General features: G+C 42.5%; 1 long non-coding RNA gene across 1 annotated transcript; it reads right to left on the bottom strand.

Annotated features, from left to right (window-relative positions):
* Positions 1-3,171: 3,171 nt before the first annotated feature.
* On the bottom strand, positions 3,172-17,256 carry LOC137205372 (uncharacterized). The gene is made up of 3 exons (XR_010934109.1): positions 14,507-17,256; positions 12,054-12,168; positions 3,172-3,266 (listed from the first exon to the last, which is right to left on the bottom strand). It is a non-coding gene; the product is annotated as an uncharacterized lncRNA (long non-coding RNA).
* Between the last annotated feature and the right edge of the window lie 182 nt (positions 17,257-17,438).

Below are 17,438 nucleotides of genomic sequence, written 5' to 3'. Positions count from 1 at the left end.
CCCCATAATAAACCCCTTATTGTATCAATCCTAGTGCTTCTGCTTCCCATACTGAATCCTGACCGATAAATGCCTTTAAGTAAGACACCAAGATCTTGGAGAAGCCAAAGTCTCTGCAAATATAATTTATCTAATACTATCTCTTTGATTAAAAATGCTAAATCCGGGCTTCCCTGGTGGCGCAGTGGTTGAGAGCCCACCTGCCGATGCAGGGGACACGGGTTCGTGCCCCGGTCCGGGAAGATCCCACATGCCGCGGAGCGGCTAGGCCCATAAGCCATGGCCGCTGAGCCAGCACGTCCGGAGCCTGTGCTCTGCAACGAGAGAGGCCACGACAGTGAGAGGCCACATAATGCAAAAAAAAAAAAAAAAAAAAAAAAAAGCTAAATCCAGTTTAGATAGTTGTCCTTACCAATATAGGCATTTCCTTTTTATATTTTACTGAAGTCAAGTAATATAAAGCTTGATTCACTATTTAATATCATATCATAAGCATTATTCATACTGTTTTGTAGTCTTTATAAGCCTAATTTTAGAACGATTTCATATTAGATTGAGTGGATGCTCCATAATTTAATCATTTCCCTGTTGTTAGATATATAGGTTTCTTCTAATTTTTTACTATTATGAATGATCTGAAATACTTCTTTACGCATGTGATTTTCCCCCATATTTTGGAATATTTTATTAGGCTATAATTTCATTAGTTGAGGATAAAAGTATGTAAAAGGTATAAATTTTTTATTGCTTTTGATTCATATTGCTTAATTGCTTTCAAAAAGGACTAGAATAATTAGTAATGCTATTAGCAATTGATAGTATTCTTACTATGAGCAATATCATTTAAAACAGTCTTTCTTTATTTAACCGAAAAAAAGGTACCAATGCAATTTCAAAGGGACTCCACATTGCCCACTTTATATTGGTATCTATTTCCTGCTTTGCAATATCTAGAAAGCAAACACTGATCCCAAGTGGATTGGAAATATTCTAAAGACACTTTCCCTGAAACACAGCTGTTAATTTCTGACTTCTGAATGCGGCCTGCCCAAAATATAAGGATTCAACCATATACTTTCTCGTTAAACCAAGATTCTCTCACTTTGTGACTGGAGCAATTAGGAGACTCATCAGTGGAGACAGTGTGGAGGCAATGGAATCACGTGCAATTAATGTTCTTATCTTTTTAATTTTAGGTAACAGCACTTCTTCAGAATAACATCTTCAGGGAAAACATATTGAATTCAATCTGTTGGGTGAATATTTTCAGTTAGAGAAGGTACAGTATGTATGTATAAATGAACGTACAGACTGCTGGTGGTTTATTTTGGTCCTATAGCAGTCTTGGAAATGGAACTGAGTTTTATATAGCATCCTCCGGAATCAGGGGAGCCCTAAGCTCTTTATGGAGCAGTGATTTTGGCTATGTCTAAATAAACCTCATCCTTATAGTCAAAGACCAAAAATTCAGATGACAAACTGCTTCATCTTTCCATACAGTATCATGCAGATGGCTTGACTGGGGCTTCCATAACTGCACGGCTACTTTGGCCTTATGGATGCATCTTTTTGCAACTCCCAGTGCCCTGCAGAAGGAGAAAGGCTGTCAAGGATGTCCCAGATGACTCCCTGGGTAGGAGTGGGAATGCTCCTCTTGGAAACATGTCATGGCACCAGTCATGGGAGCAGCATGGTACTGGCAATTTCAAGATGCTGCCCAGATATACAAGGGCATTTCTGTCTCAAAAGGAGCCATCCTAGCCCTTCCATGGGGGGCGGGGAATGGGAAGTGACAGTGGGTGGTAGTTGGAACAGTAATTATTGTGGATGATTTTTGTCCTGTCTACTGAATCGCCTGGTGGGTAAATGTATATATGGGACCCTTTCCTCCTTATGTTCAGGAATAAATTTAGCAGGCATGTTTACCAATAGTAGCATTTTATAGCCTGAACCACACACGTTGGTCTGTGTTGTTATAGTAATAGCCATGTCTTGCATTTGTACAGATATTCAGAGTTTTTTAAACCCACTTATACTTCACTGGATTATCTATACAATAACATCTCAGCTCTTTGCTGCAAGTCTTGTCAGTTGTACCTCTTAACTATATCCCAATTGCCCACTACCCCCTTCTGCCCTTCTAGCTGAAATCATATCATGCTTGTTCCCACATCGTGAGCTGCTACCAAGCTGGTCTTCCTACTTATTACCCTCCTGAGGCTGTTGGCAACCTGTTTTCCCTAGAACAGCTTGAGGAATCTTCAGGACATGTCTCTGCTTAAACTCCTTTATTGTTTTCGGAGTGCTGATAAAGACCTGAAATGCCCGACTGTGGCACAAAGGCCCCTCCAACCTCTGCAGCCCGCTCTGCTCTCCCCTCTCTCACGGCCCCCCCAGCTCCTGTAAGCTCCTCAAGTACAAACCCAAGCTGCCTTCCCCGAGGACACTGGCACCTGCTGGTGCACCTGCTGATGCGCCTGCCGGAAAACCTCTTCCTGGGGCTGAATTCTCATCTTCTGGGCTTTAGTTCAAATATCCCATCTCTAAGAATCCTTCCCCCCAAAGTGGGGATTCATGGAGAATGTGAGACTCAGATGAGGACCCAAAGCGATGGAAGCATGAAAACTGGAAGAAACCTCGTGCTCCTGGCCCCTCGTTCATCACTCCTGCCGGAACTGAAGCCAGCCTGTGACCTACATCCATTTCTCAGCCAGTCACAGGAAGATCATGGATTTTAGGGACACTTTCTAGTTTTGTTTTGTTTGCATTCTTTTGACTACAGTGTTTAGGAAAATGGGGAAGATATTGCTGACGTTAAGTAATTCCCGCGTGGTTGAAACTGATTCGGGCAGGATGGACTTTGTTTGAGAACTGACACCAGCCCCCATGGAGCCAGGCACCCTTGGGTTCCCTTTCAAAAGGGAGAGAGCTCCTCTTGCTACATAGTTGTTTGAAAGCACCCTGGAGACTTCCATTTGAAAGATGATCAGAAAACATCATCATGATTTAAAATGGAATTTAAAATAGGACCAATTTCTACCCTTAAGTACAATGATATTTCCTCTAAACTAGGATGTATACACAGATCACTTTTCCTCTGGGATATTTTTTCTCATCCAAACATTGTCCTGCAAATACAATTTTTTACATGAATCTGTGACTCACTCTCACCTTTTTAACCTAGAAGTCTCCCTGGTGTCGGCTGGCCTCCTCTGAGTTATTCATCTGGGTCTGAATCATATTGAACACATATGGCATGTGTCACCCTGGACAGGCAAAACCAAGAAAAGTCATGAAAAAAACCCAAACATTACTTTTCCTAACCATCAATACGTGCCACTCATTTGCATTTCAGATAGTTTCATGCCTCTTTATTTTAGAACAACTGAATCACAAAATAGAATTTTTAAAGACTATTTTAGCCTCATAGCCTCATAGATGCATTAGATGCCCTGGGCTGTGTCTCCACCAAGCTTCATCCAGCCTCTATTTAACCACCTTCAGCAGGGAGCACTGACTTTCTTCTGGGGCTGCACCATCTTTGCATGGAATTAATTGGTAGGAAGTTAAGTTGAGCCTAAATTTTTGGCTACTAACTTGATCAACAAAGAATGTATGCTTTCATCCAGGACGTCAATTAAACACTAAAGAGTCAAGAATAGAGCAGTGGTCAGCTTCTAGAGAACTCTAGAACCATTAATCAACACAGGCTTTGTCCTAAAATATGGTCGCAGTGATTGATGAGGAGACCATGGAAGTCTCGGGCAATCAAGGTGCACTATGTATTCTATTAAGATTCCTGGGTTACCCTCCCTAATCTAGAAAACTTTGGTCACCTCAGGTTGCCCTCTGACATCCTGGTGGTGGGCAATGTTATTAAATAAGCTCAGCCTAAGGCAGGGGTTTGACAAAGATTTATATAGATTAAAACCCCTTCTCCCTTCACACAGATTTTCCAAACTCCTCTCCAAGTTCATCTATATCGCATCTCCATAATAATACATACCATGATTAACCGTGGGACAGCCTGACATTTGATTTCGTTACAAATTGAGAGATGTGCATCTCTGCACGTATCACTTGGTAATGGTATCTTCCTTCCTTTCCTGGGGCTCTTGGCATTTAAGGATGCATGGTATTTTCCAAAGAGCACTAGAAAAATCGAGTGAATCTAATGTTCCCATTGTCTTCCTCCACTCAGTATATTATATTTATGTGCCTTCTCCCCAGTATTTAGTTTCACAAGCAAAACAAATTCTGCAAATATATAAGTCCCATATCTTTGATTTGGAAAAGGTTAAAGGATTCCAGCTGCACAAAGTTTCTACAAGAAAGGATGTAGATTCTCACTGGCTCCAGTCTTAGGTGGGGAAATGGAGTATTCTAGAGTTCTGAAAACAGCATGGGCCAGGGAAACAAGGAGAGGAAAAGTATAGACCAAGATAGGTTAGCTATGACCTTAAGCTGGGTAGATGGAGCTCACCTCAATTCTGTTGGAGTATCCCCCCGTTTTCACATCCTACAATAATGTGTACACTTGTTTGTAACCACGTCAAAAAGGAAATGAGTTTAGCCTGGCATGACTTACTTATTCTCACTGAACCCATGCTGCCTGCTAATGATTGCTTTCCTTTTTAAATGCTCCCAAGCCATCTGTTTAATAATCTATTCTAGAATTTTGCCTGAGAAGAATCTCAATGCTAATGAAGTGGAAAGATCCCCAGGCAAAGATCAGGAGACCCAGGTTCTAGCCCGGGTTCTGTCATCAACTGACTGAATGTCGCTGGGCCAGCACCATACCCTGTCTTGTCCTGTTTCATCTCTGAACTGAGAGGGTCAGAATCGATGATCTCTATGCTGCTTCCAGCTATGAATCTAGGATTCCTTCATTACCTTAGTCTGTAGTTCTTGGAACCTTCTCTTCCCCCTGTTGAAAATCAGGAACTTAACCATATAGTCTTTGAGTATTTCTGTTCTGTGTGGTCTAGATGCTGTTACTTACTTATTAGTTGACTGGGGAAAGTTGTTACAATTCTATGGGTATAATTTCCTTCACTTTATTTTTTACGTATTTTTAAAGATTTTTTTTGATGTGGACCATTTTTTAAGTCTTTATTGGATTTGTTACCATATTGCTTCTGTTTTTTTGTTTTGGCTTTTTGGCCACGAGGCATGTGGGATCTTAGCTCCCCAACCAGGGGTCGAACCTGCACTCCCTGCATTGGAAGGTGAAGTCTTAACCACTGGACCGCCAGGGAAGTCCCATCAGTTACTTCACTTTAAAAATGAAGGGGTTTAAATCAGACGACATCTACATTTCTGAGTCCAAGTCCATAATACCTAGACGATATCGAATATTGTTTTTGTGTTCACATTCCATACATTCTTGAAGTAACCCAGTACTGTGTTTGGCCCTGGAAGATGAAAACAGACCCATCAATTCAGGTTGGGCAGAAAGCTTAGACGTGATCAGTCAAGCAACTGACTGAATAATATTTAGAGTGGCTGGTGCTTTCTTCCTTGCCTTGGATTTAAATACTCTTTAATTTCTAGTCTGTACTGACTTTTTAAGTGCCGCCCTCCCCCGCTTTTCCCACTGAACAGCCAGCTCTGCTGCTGGGTTCATTTACACTGACTAAGGGCACCATGCTCATCTCAGTGAGTGCTCCCAACGTCTAAGGGTATGGAGAGAGGAATCTCAAAATCTGCTTCTGTTTCTTTATTTCAGGTAATGAACGCTTGGGTTATAGAGCTATTTTATTCCGGCCTGATGATGTCGCATGAGTCAGTGTAGATGATTCCCACAGGAAGGTCTGATTTTTATTCTTTGACTCAAACCTAAAAATAGAGCCTTCAGCTCGTCCTGTACTCTCAGCTGTCATCTGCCATCGAAACCTGGGCGCTTGGCGTGTTTGCCTGTGGCTTTGAAAGAATCACTGCCTTCTTTGGGTTAAAATAAGGAGCAAACAAATATACGCGTAGGGACCTGGACTGTTGTTTCACTTCCTATTGTCTTTATTCTGGGTGAAATATGCAGCTGAAGGTGGTTTTTCTTTCAGATGTGTTTAAATGCAATTCTTTTCAAAGGTGAGCATGAGAGGTTATGGCCCAGAAAAGAGATATTCTGACTCATCACGTCTTTTTAAATATACCTTCTGAATAATCATAAACGCTGATGGAACTTGACTGTTTACAGAGTCTCATTTTGGGAGGACAAATCATCTGTCATCATTCTCCCTTTGGGAATCAAGCAGGCTGAGGCTAAATGAGCACTTTGCCTCAAGTCACAGAACTAATGAGTCGAGGAAGCAGAACTGGACCCCAGGATTTGTATTATCACCCACTTCAAGTCGTTCTTCTACTGGAACCCTCCACCCTACTCCACCACCAAAGAAAATACACCAAAACGTCAGACAAAATCTGGGCTGGTTTCTTCATGAGTCCTGCCCAGGGACAGTCACATACACTGGTTGTCCTTGTGCCTGAATATTTCTTGTCTTTATTGTTTGTGACACACGGTTGAGGCCCCTTCCTTAGTTCTTCGTAGCCTTCTCATAGTTTTATGTCCTGGCTAGACAGTTTCCCTCAACACCGGCACAGAGCTGGGTCCACCGTAGGCTAATTAGCTTAATTCAGGAAAAATAAGCCTCCAGGCCAGAAAAGAAGACTCTCCCAGAACCGGAGTTAACAGATGGCATGTCTCCAGGGCGTGAGCCCACTTTAAGGCTTGTTCTGGCCATGCGGGTGGGTTGCTGTGTGCAACTCCAATTATTCATAGACTCTCCACATTTCAGCAGCAGAAAGAGAAAAAGGAGTTATTATACCTAAATTAAGTCCTTTGAGACTGGGGTTGATAAAATTCTCTTAAACATTTCGCTGGGAAAGATTTACCAGTGTCCCTCAATGAACCTGTTACGTTACCATATGGTTAAGAAGTCCAATCAAATTGTGGTAGGAACTGGTCTGACTCTGAGTTGGTGAATTCCATCAAACAATTCATAGTAGGGGTTAATTAAATTTCAAAATATTCAAATTGGGTTTATATGCTCCTGTAGCTAATGCTGACTCCAAATCTCCCTTTGTTTAGTTCCAGCTTATGCTCTGGGAAGTTACTAGTAATGACACAAAGCCCCTAACACAGAGCATGCCGTAGACGTCTCATTAGGACCCAAGCCAGCCTGCCCAGACAAACAGGGAGCTGGTGTATTTCATTTCTTTTAAGCACTGGATCGGGGAGGGCAGCTTTAGAGAATGTGCAGTTACAAGTTCAGGAGCAGATTAATTCAAGAGCTGTTATGTCCACAATATTCTGCTAGTCTCAATACTCCCTCATCAGAGGTCATGAGCATGACATTGACAATGACCTTGATGGACTCAGGACTTTTCTCCCAACCTGTGCCTTGGTTTTACCTACTTTGCACCTCTGCTGGTTATCACTGTCTCAGCTCCAAACCCTTCTTCTTTGCCCTGCTTTGTGCTCCTGGAGATGGACCCGGAACACTTCTCCTTTGTCAGCTGGTGCAACGTTAGTCCTTGACATTAGAGCACGAGGGAGAGACATTGGAAGAGAAAGAGGCCTCTCTTTTTCTTTCTGGGCCTGTATTTTTCTTGCTCTCATGGCATGGCCCCTTTTCCTGCAAGGGGGCATGGGAGAGCTGGAGGTGCACAGTCTCCAGTGATTTCTATTGCTACCCAATGAGTTCCACGGGGAGGTTCTTGGCGGCCAGTCCTGCCCTGTGGGATCTCAGGAAACTTCTCCTCCATCCAGTGGGCTACAGATGCACAGACACATCCTCTCCAACAGGGGGTCTCAGCCACGGACGGGGGCTGCTTCCATGCTTGTTCCTTCCTTGGGCACCCTCTCTCAGCCCTAGAGGCAGGGGCTGCACTCTGCATCTGCTATTTCTGTTATTACGAAGACTTCTCGTTCCCCCTCTTGGAAGTCAATCGCTTGTTACTGGTTAATAATTTTATGTTAAATTTTCCCAGTCCAACTAACCAGTGTGGTTTCTGTTTTCTGACAGGACCCTGACTGATACAGAACCCCTTCAAGAACAGATCAGCCTTTAGCCTCGGATCCATGTGGTTTCAGCTGCGGATTCCCTCTGCTGCTTGGCCGTGTTTAGGACTGGTCTTTGGACCTTGCTCGTTGGTACTGACACAAAGACCTCATATTACATTGTGCCTTCATTTTCCTCCAGGTGCCGTGAATCAAGTTGAGTGGTTCTCTCCCACCCTCCGCATCTCTCACCTCTGCTTGTCCAGGAAGAGTGATGAGTCATGTTCGAGAAGCCCGAATAATATGATCTGCCTATAAGGTTGTGTGACCCGCAGAAGCAGAAAATATCGATTGATTCTTCACTGCTGTTTGAAGAGAAGAAATTGAAACAGTTCTTGGAATCACCCTGTTGCTGCCTTAACAAATACAAGCTAAATGCAGCTAAAGAACTCCTAGAAGATGTGTATGAGATAACAGTAATTGTCACCACTGCTATCATCATTGCTTGAAGGCTTACTGTGTGCCAGGAACATATTAAGTTACTAACACATTATTTTATTTAATTCTTATAGCAAGTCAACAATGTAAGAGCTATTAGTTCCTCATTTGTATCAGTCTGGGCTCTCTAGAAAAACAGAACTAATAATATATATATATACATATATATATGCATATATATACATATATAGAGAGAGAGAGGGAGAGAGAGAGGACGCTTTATTTTAAGGAATTGGCTCACGTAATTGTGGAGGCTGGCAAGTCTGAAATGTAGGGTAGGCCAGTATGCTGGAAACTCAGGCAATATCTATGCTACTGTCTTGAGAGTGGGAAACCTTAGTTTTTGCTCTTAAGGCCTTCAACTGATTGGATAAGTCCAAGCCATATTAATGAGAATAATCTCCTTTACTTAAAGTCAACTGACTGTAAATGTTAATCACATCTACAAACTACCTTCAACAGCAACACCTAGATTAGTGTTTGATCAAATAATTTGTCACCATCGCCAGTGTAATCAACGTGCCACCAGGTAGCTGACTGATCGCTCTGGGGAATGATGGAATATTGAAGACTCGCTGTTGGCCTCAAAGTGGGCACGCAGCAGTGGCTATAGCCACCCTGGCCTTGGAGAGAAGTCCATGTTGTTGAGCCCAGGCCTGACCTCCATCCCTGCCACCACAGCCAGTGTGTTCATAAACCCAGTGGGCAATAACAGGGGTGAATAGGAAAGAGACTGAGGTATCCAGAGCAGATCATCTTATCCACTTGCTTACTAAAATCCTTCTCTGCTGAGGTCACCCTTTGGTAAGCACTGGGACACACACAGGTTCATTTTTCTTTGTCCATTCAGGGAGGTCTCTCCCCATACCTCTTCCCCAGACTCTGTTGTCACCAGTATTCCAATCATGTTACTTCCAAGCCCTTGACCATCCACCTAAACACCCAGTTCATGATGGGCTGCTTAGGTCATATGGTAGCTTGGTGGACCACGGTTGAGTATTCAGTCTCTACTAAGGCCCAGCAGCAAGCCAGAAGCTCTTTCTCAGAAGGAAAGTAGTTGTCTGCAGAGGATGGCAGGCTTTGCTCCGAAATCCCAAGGGTCTGAGCTGCGACCGATCTGTTGGGCCTGTCTGCTCCCAACGGCCTCTCTATCTGTCACTGACAATTCAAGCACCACTGGATCTGCTGGACCTATTGGTTCAAGGGGCAGAGCAGCTGGCAAGCAGGATAGACCTGTTAGAGAACCTTCTTGTTCTGGGCTCCACTCAGCGCTAGCAGCTGTCCTAGTCACTTGATGCATGGATCAGAGGAGTGCACTCAGATGAGTAATATGTTGCTCCCAAATCCAGAGACCCACTAGGCACTGTGCTTGTTTTATGGTTACAGGAGGGACCAGATGTAACAACTTGTACTTCGCCTGAGAAGGGATATCTCAACATGCTTCACACCAGCGGACCCCCAGAAACTTCACGAAGGTGGAAGACCCCTGAATTTTTGTCCAGATTTATTTCCCACCCTGTGGCATGTCATCATCTGTTGCCAATGGTCCAGAGTAGTTGCTACTTCTTGCTCAGTCATTCCAATCAGCATATAATCAAGGTGAAGGATGAGTGTGATGTCTTGTGGAAAAGAGGTCTCGTGTAATCAAGGTTCTTGCAGACTAAATTATGACATCGGGCTGGAGAATTGATGTACCCCTGAAGTAGGATAGTGATGGTGTATTTCTAGCCTCTCCAGCTAAGAGCAAACTGCTTCCAGTGGTCTTTACTAATAAGTATGGAGAAAAAAACCTTTTTCTGGATCAATAGCTCAGCTACACACCAGGTACCAGGGGATATGTTAATTTACTCAAGCAAGGAAACCACATTTGGAACAGCAGATGTGATTGGAGTCACCATCTGGTTACGTCTATGATAATCCACTGCCATTCTCCAAGAACTCTCTCTCTTCTCCAGAAGCCAAATAAGTGTGTTGAATGGGGATGTGGTGGAAACCAACCCTCCTGCATCCTTCAAGTCCTTGATTATGCTGCTAATCTCTGTGATACTTCCAGAAATTCACACTGATTTTGGTTTACTTTACTCCTATGTAGAGGCAGTTCTAGTGACTTCCACTTGGCCTTTCATACCATGCTCCACAGTTCAGGGAAACAATTTGGAGTTTCTGCTGGTTGCTGAGTATTTCTATTCTAATTATGCATTTTGGAACTGGGCAATTAACCACAGGATGGGTTTGGCAACTCAGTGTGAGATAAACTTGAGCTGAGATTCCATTGGTCACCTGACCTCCATAAGCCCCTACTCTGTTGACCCACAGTGTCAGTTCAGAACTAGGGTTCAATCATCCCTGAGAACTCTGATTTTTTCCTTTTCCCCAGTGCAGAGTCACCCTTGTAAAAGGCAGTAGTTATGTTTGGAGAAGGCTGGGAGAAAGATTAATAGTATAAATTTTTGGCAGTGTGATGAGGTCCTTCTCCAGGGGACACAGTCTCCTCTCTATTCAAGGGGTTCTGGGTCTGGAAACCAGCTCAGGGCTGGGAATTGACTCAAGGGCCATGACTCTTCAGTTGTGGTGATTCAAGTTAGACTTCTGTCATCTGACTTAGAGCTTTTCCACATATGCAAATCAAGCCAGAATTTCGGAGACTGCCCATCTATTTCTCTTTTAGGGAAACTGTTCAACTGGCCAATGACACAGGTCTCTGCGAGTCAGGCTATTTTGACTGCTGCCTTGACTCTGCTATCCATTACGGTAACAACTCTTGCCTTGTATTGGTGATTAAGTGCCACCAGCGGCCCTTGCCACCCTGGGATCCAATTATCCCCACGACATTTAAGGATCCCAGTCAGTGGTAGCCATTCTCCCTATGATTTCTGACCTACAGAGAAGAGCGACCACGGAGCTCTTCAAGGATGCTGAGGCTCCCTTCACAAATTTGTTTTTTATAGTCATAGTGTGGCCTCTGGCCCCTTGGTCATGGGGGCGAGCAGATCTTATATGACAAGTTAACTTTAACATCCCCATCTCCCTAAGCCTTTGGATATATTCTTCTACAGTATACCAAAGAAGTTCTGGCATTTCAACTTCATTTAGCGTAGGAGACATTTCAGTCTATGTTTCAGCCAACACCACCCCTGCCCCAGCCGCCCCGCGAAAAAAAAGAGCTTTTCCTAACTCTTTAAGTTACAATATTGAACCCAGAATTTTTGTTTAGTGGGCTCCATAAATTCAGCCTGATCCAACTTTACATTCCATTATCACACACAACTTCAACTCCCATAAATATTCCCCATATTCCTGCCTGGATACATTGGAAAAATTATGGGGTCTTTTGTGGTGTGACACATCTTGTGGGTCACTCTTTGCACCTCATCTGGGGCTCACTGGAACTTGAGTCTAGCTATGGGTCTAGAAGCAAAGAGGAGTGGTGGGGGCATGTCCTAGGAGAATCAGCCATGTTTTTCAAGGCAGCTCCTTCAGGGGAGGCCATTACAATTTCATCAGGCAAAGCAGGGTTAATCTCCTCAGGTGGGAGTGGCTTAAGGGCTGTTTGTACCTGTGAAGAAGACTCACTGTCCCCAGCTTCATCAGGATCTAGCCGTATGCCCCATTCCAGTTTTCAGGACTCCATTCCTTCCCGATCAATGCCTGTACTGCAACACCTTGTAAAGCTGAAAATTTAATTTGCATTGTAATTCAGCTGCTAACTGCAGAGATTCTGTGTCTGGTTTTTATAAAGCTCAGCTCCAGGGCTACAGGAGGTAAGGATTTCTTTCAAGACAGACATAGAAACTTTCAGATGATTCATGTGGTGGTAGAAGTGGGAATCTGAATCCCGGAACTAATACTTTTCTTTCCCCACACTGCCCATAGCAGTTAGGAGCCAGAAGCCAATCTCCTTATACTTGCTGGTTTGACAAAACGTTCTAAGGTACCAAACAGATGGTCGCCCAGAACCTTGCCTCCTGTAGGTGCTGGATTAGGAAGATTCAGTGGTGAGATTTTGTACATTTCTATTGCCACATTACACCATGGATTATCAGTACCCTCTCTCCCACCAGAACGAGTCATTAGTGCATTTAAATCTAATCAAATTAGGGAACCAATTCCAGGAACCTCAGAACCGATTCAGAAAATTCACTCTTAAGATTCTGTTCCTCTAGAACTACTCTCAATACCAAAATCAGTAACAGTCAGAGTACTCCAGAGAAACAGAATCAACAGGATGGATGGATGGATGGATGCATAGAGAGGGAGAGAGATTTATTTTGAGGAACTGGCTCACACAACTGTGGAGGCTGGCAAGTCTGAAATCTATAGGGCTGGCTGGAATGCTGGAAACTCAAGCAGGATTTTTATGCCATAGTATTGAAGCAGAATTCTTTCTCAGTTTTTGTTCTCAAGACCTTAAACTGGGGACTTCCATGGTGGCGCAGTGGTTAAGAATCCGCCTACCAATGCAGGGGACACGGGTTCGAGCCCTGGTCTGGGAAGATCCCACATGCCGCGGAGCAACTAAGCCCACAAGCCACAACTACGGAGCCCATGTGCCACAACTACTGAAGCCTGTGCACCTAGAGCCCGTGCTCCACAACAAGAGAAGCCACTGCAATGAGAAGCCTGTGCGCAGCAACGAAGACCCAATGCAGCCAAACATAAATAAATAAATATTTTTAAAAAGACCTTAAACTGATTGAATGAGGCCCACCCACATCATCAAGGGTGATCTCCATTATTTAAAGTCAACAGACTGTAGAGATTGATGGCGTCTACAAAGTGTTTGTTGAGGACACTTGGTACTACAGTCAGACGGACGGTTTGCATTTTCCTGACCCCGTAACTATTCCCCTCTGCTGTGATTTGCCCCATCCACAGTTTCAGCTGTTTCTATTAACTGTTTTCATTTCTTCCTGGATGCCTCCTATTTCCCCCTTTTTTGCCCCTTTTCTGATACTTCTCAGCTTAATGCTACTGGCACTGGTTTTCAACACCCTCTTCTAGGTACATCAAGCCTCTTCCTCCACACTGGGTCTCCTGTACTTCTAGTGTTTTCAGCATTTCTTGGCCATTTTGGCCACTGTCAAGCACTGATTCACTTCCAGGGTTGGGGCTGCTCCTGAGGAAAAAATGTAGCTGCTAAATGGTAACAGATATGGAATAATTTACTTCTATTTAATTTATTTTGGGATACAAATGAAACAACTGGATTATTAGAATTGTGTTATGTCAAGTGAATCTGGAAACAAGCATATACTCTCTTAATAAACTAAAAAAATGGGAATACACAAGATTAGGTCTTAGAAGGGGATGTGCCTTTAGGAGGACACAATGATGAGTAAGACGCCAGTGAGAATTCCCATAACAATGAGCTCTTTGAGCTGAGGAGAGAGGTGCTATGTAAATGTCAGGTTATATCATTGATACTTAAGATGCTCCCAAAAAGTCAAGCATTAGCCAAAGGGAACAGAATGTTTTCAGCTTTTAATGGACCAGACCCATTCATTTGGAGGAAGTTTAAAAGGAGTCTCACACACAAGGTGGATAAACAAGGCTGCAAATTTCTACCAAAATATTAACACCTTGAGTAGGTTTTAACACTTACAAATTCATCTCAAGAGGGTTTAAATCAATCCACAAACTTTTATACTGCTGTTCACATATGGAAACTTTATAGTTATATGCATGCATATCATGACTTCTACATAACATGAAATACATGGATAAGAAATTCTAAAGCCAGTAAAACATTCAGTTTGTTCAAACGCCCTCATTTCGCAGAAACATCTGAAAGTCTAGCATCAGTATTTATTCTTATGTGGATATTTTATATAGACCCCACCAAGCTTTATTTTCCAAAGAGTTCGAATAACTAAAAGTAAGTTCCTACAGTCAAATTAAACATTTCTTACTTTTTATGACATATGGAAATATTTTTTAGAGCTCTAACAAACTGGGCCATGTCCCAAACCTTCAGCTTCTCCCTCCTTAGGGTGACAAATCAATTCTTACCTTGTAATGCTGGACAGTTACTGCGGTTCAGTCATAATCTGAAGCTTCCAGACACTGCCAGGATGTGGATGGAAGACCAGTTCGTACTGAACATTTCAGAAATTCTGCAGCAAGTCTTCATCCAACTCCTGAGTTTCTCTTTCTCTTCAAGCGTATTTTAGACAATGATTAGTAATCAAACATTTCAATTCGGCAAATATTTATTGAACTCAGAGCAAAGCACACGGCTAGAAATTGGGGATATAGAGGTGAACAAAAAAAAATTTCTTGCCCCCAGGAGCTCTTATTTTAGCAGATGATACAGAGGACTATGTAACTAACTAAACTGTGGGTCACCGCAGTCATAGACTTAAGCAAATTCCTAAGGCAAGCACAGAGGAAGGAGAAAGTCATTCTGATTTGTGGCGTCAGGAAATGCTTCATGGAAGGGGCAGGGCATTTGTGCCGCTCCTTGAATAGGCTAAACAAACAAACATCCCAGGTTGCTTGGGATAGTCCCAGTTTACACTGTTTTCCAAGCATAATTATTTATTATTAGCACTGCACTTTCACTCTCAAAGGTTTTCTTTGGACAATAAATTATATGATCATACTAGTATTGGAGCACACATAAGATGCTGACACAGAGAAGAAGGAGGGTGAGATTTTCAGATGGACCAAACAGCAAGACAAAAGGCATGGAGGAATAAAATCCCATGGTATGCTAGGGGAAAAACTGGGCTTAAAATCTTGAAGAGGGAATTTGCCGTCTTTTCTGTTGCTGTTTGAACTGAAGTGGAAGTATGTTCTATAAGAATTGTCATGACCTGCTATTTGCATACTTACTTTTCTTTCTAGGAATGTGACTGTTGTGCAACAAAGACTTTTCCCATATTTATCTCTCATTTCCCATTTTCATTTGATCAGACAGTTTTATTTCTGGCAAAGTATTATATTCACATCGCAGAGAAAGGGAAATTAAAAACCAATTCAGACTTTCCATTGTCTGTCTTCTGGTCTGACCAGTTAACACTGAATTAAAGCATACAATGTGCTCCGAGTTTGCCCTTGTACTTTCCAAGAAACAAATGTTTCAAGAGAAAATAACCAAAGTTAGAAAGACATTACTTCTGTCCTCATAACTATTCAGGGGGAAAAGGACAGAATATGCTGAAATAATAATGAAAATCTTAACTAACTTGCATTGCTTTAGAACAAGAGATTGACATGATTACTTTTTGGAGTGATAAAGTCAATCTCTGATAGGAATAGTCCTCTTAGGTATTTTTTTTTTAACAAAAAGGTTCTAAATGTAGAACAAAGAAACAAAACTGTTACTGTGCATAAATATATGAAAAATAATACAGCCATTACCCAAGCAATTCCAACAAACACTGAACAGCCTCTATCTTCCTATCACATAAGTAGACTTGATTTCCATGGCTTGTTAATCCCCAAAGGCTTTTGTCTCAGCTCTTTAGGATCATTCAAAGACCTGAAACCACTGATTCTCCGTGTAAGTACTGAGAGAATACAGAATATGCAAATATGCAATAACAATGGTGTGAAGGGTTGGGAAAGGGCCATCGCAGGAACCACTTAAAGGAAAGGTGATGCAGGGAGAGGGTGGATCCCTCTGACCTCCTGCCACACCTGCTTCTTTCTGGAGCTGCTTCAGAGCTGCCACTTCCAGGCAGGAATTTAGGTCTGCATCTAGGCAAGCCCTTTGCTCCTTTCCCAGCCCAGTTCAGTATCAAGGTTTCCCATAGCATGAACCTGGCATCCAGCTTTTTCTCATAAGTAGAGGATACTGAGGTCCAGTGACCTTCAGAGAGGGCTTTGAAAACTTTTGAAATTATCCAAAATGTTAACAAACTTAGAAGGAACATTTATATTTGACACAGTTACCTAATTACTCTGATTTTTCTGGCTTCCTAGGAGTATAACATAACAGGAAACACATTGGAAGATGCTATTTTAATAAAAAATAACCAACATTTTTTTCCTCTCCTCCTTAGGCCCTCACTTTCCCTTACCCCGACTCTCTTCTAGCTGATGTAGCTGCCTCTAGTCTCCTCCCACTTCAGGCCACTTCTGGGCTGCTTCCCATAATTCGGGGGACAAATCCTTTCCTTCTAAAATGTGACTTGATTATGCCCTATTTAAAGCTTTTTGATAGCTCCCAGTACTAAAGGATACACTGTAGTTACCTGAAGCAAGACGTGCAATGCTGTGCACAATTACCTTTCCGGCCCTACATTCTTTCCCTTTCATACCTGATGGCTTTGCAGAATTTCAGCCTGGTGAATGTGCCCTTCCTATGAAGACAGCCCTGGCTCCGAGACTTGGTCACGCTATCCTGTGTAATACCATAGCAGGGCCCGGATACTCTTATGGGTCTGAGTGCTACTGGAACACCTTGTTCATCTGAAGATCATCATCGTTGCTTAGCAGATGGCCTGGTATGTTTGTTGAGTAAATTTAAAACGGTAGCTGAACAGGGAACTATATTCCAGATCCTTTAATAAACGACAATGGAAAAGAAAATATATATATATATATATATATATATATATATATATGAATCACTTTGCTGTACACCAGAAACTAACACAACATTGTAAATCAACTTACCTTCAGTTTTTAAAAAGGTAGCTGAGGAATTCCCTGCCGGTCCAGTGGTTAGGACTCTGTGCTCTCACTGCAGGGGGCACTTGTACAATCCCTGGTTGGGGAACTAAGAACCCACAAGCCGCGGCCAATAAATAAGTAAATAAGTAAGTAAATAAGTAAGTAAATAAATAAGTAAATAAGTAAATAAATAAATAAAAAATTTAAAAGGTAGCTGAATTAGTTCCCATTTGGCTGGAGCATCCTTAAATCAAAACCACTAGTCCTAACAGGTTTTATTGGCTCCAAATGATTACCTGCATGTTTGAGGCCACATTTGACT

The sequence above is a fragment of the Pseudorca crassidens genome, chromosome 1, assembly GCF_039906515.1.
Source record: "Pseudorca crassidens isolate mPseCra1 chromosome 1, mPseCra1.hap1, whole genome shotgun sequence".
NCBI classification, from domain to species: domain Eukaryota; kingdom Metazoa; phylum Chordata; class Mammalia; order Artiodactyla; family Delphinidae; genus Pseudorca; species Pseudorca crassidens.
Note: the sequence above shows the minus strand (reverse complement) of the source record. Positions and strands in the feature narration are given on the sequence as shown.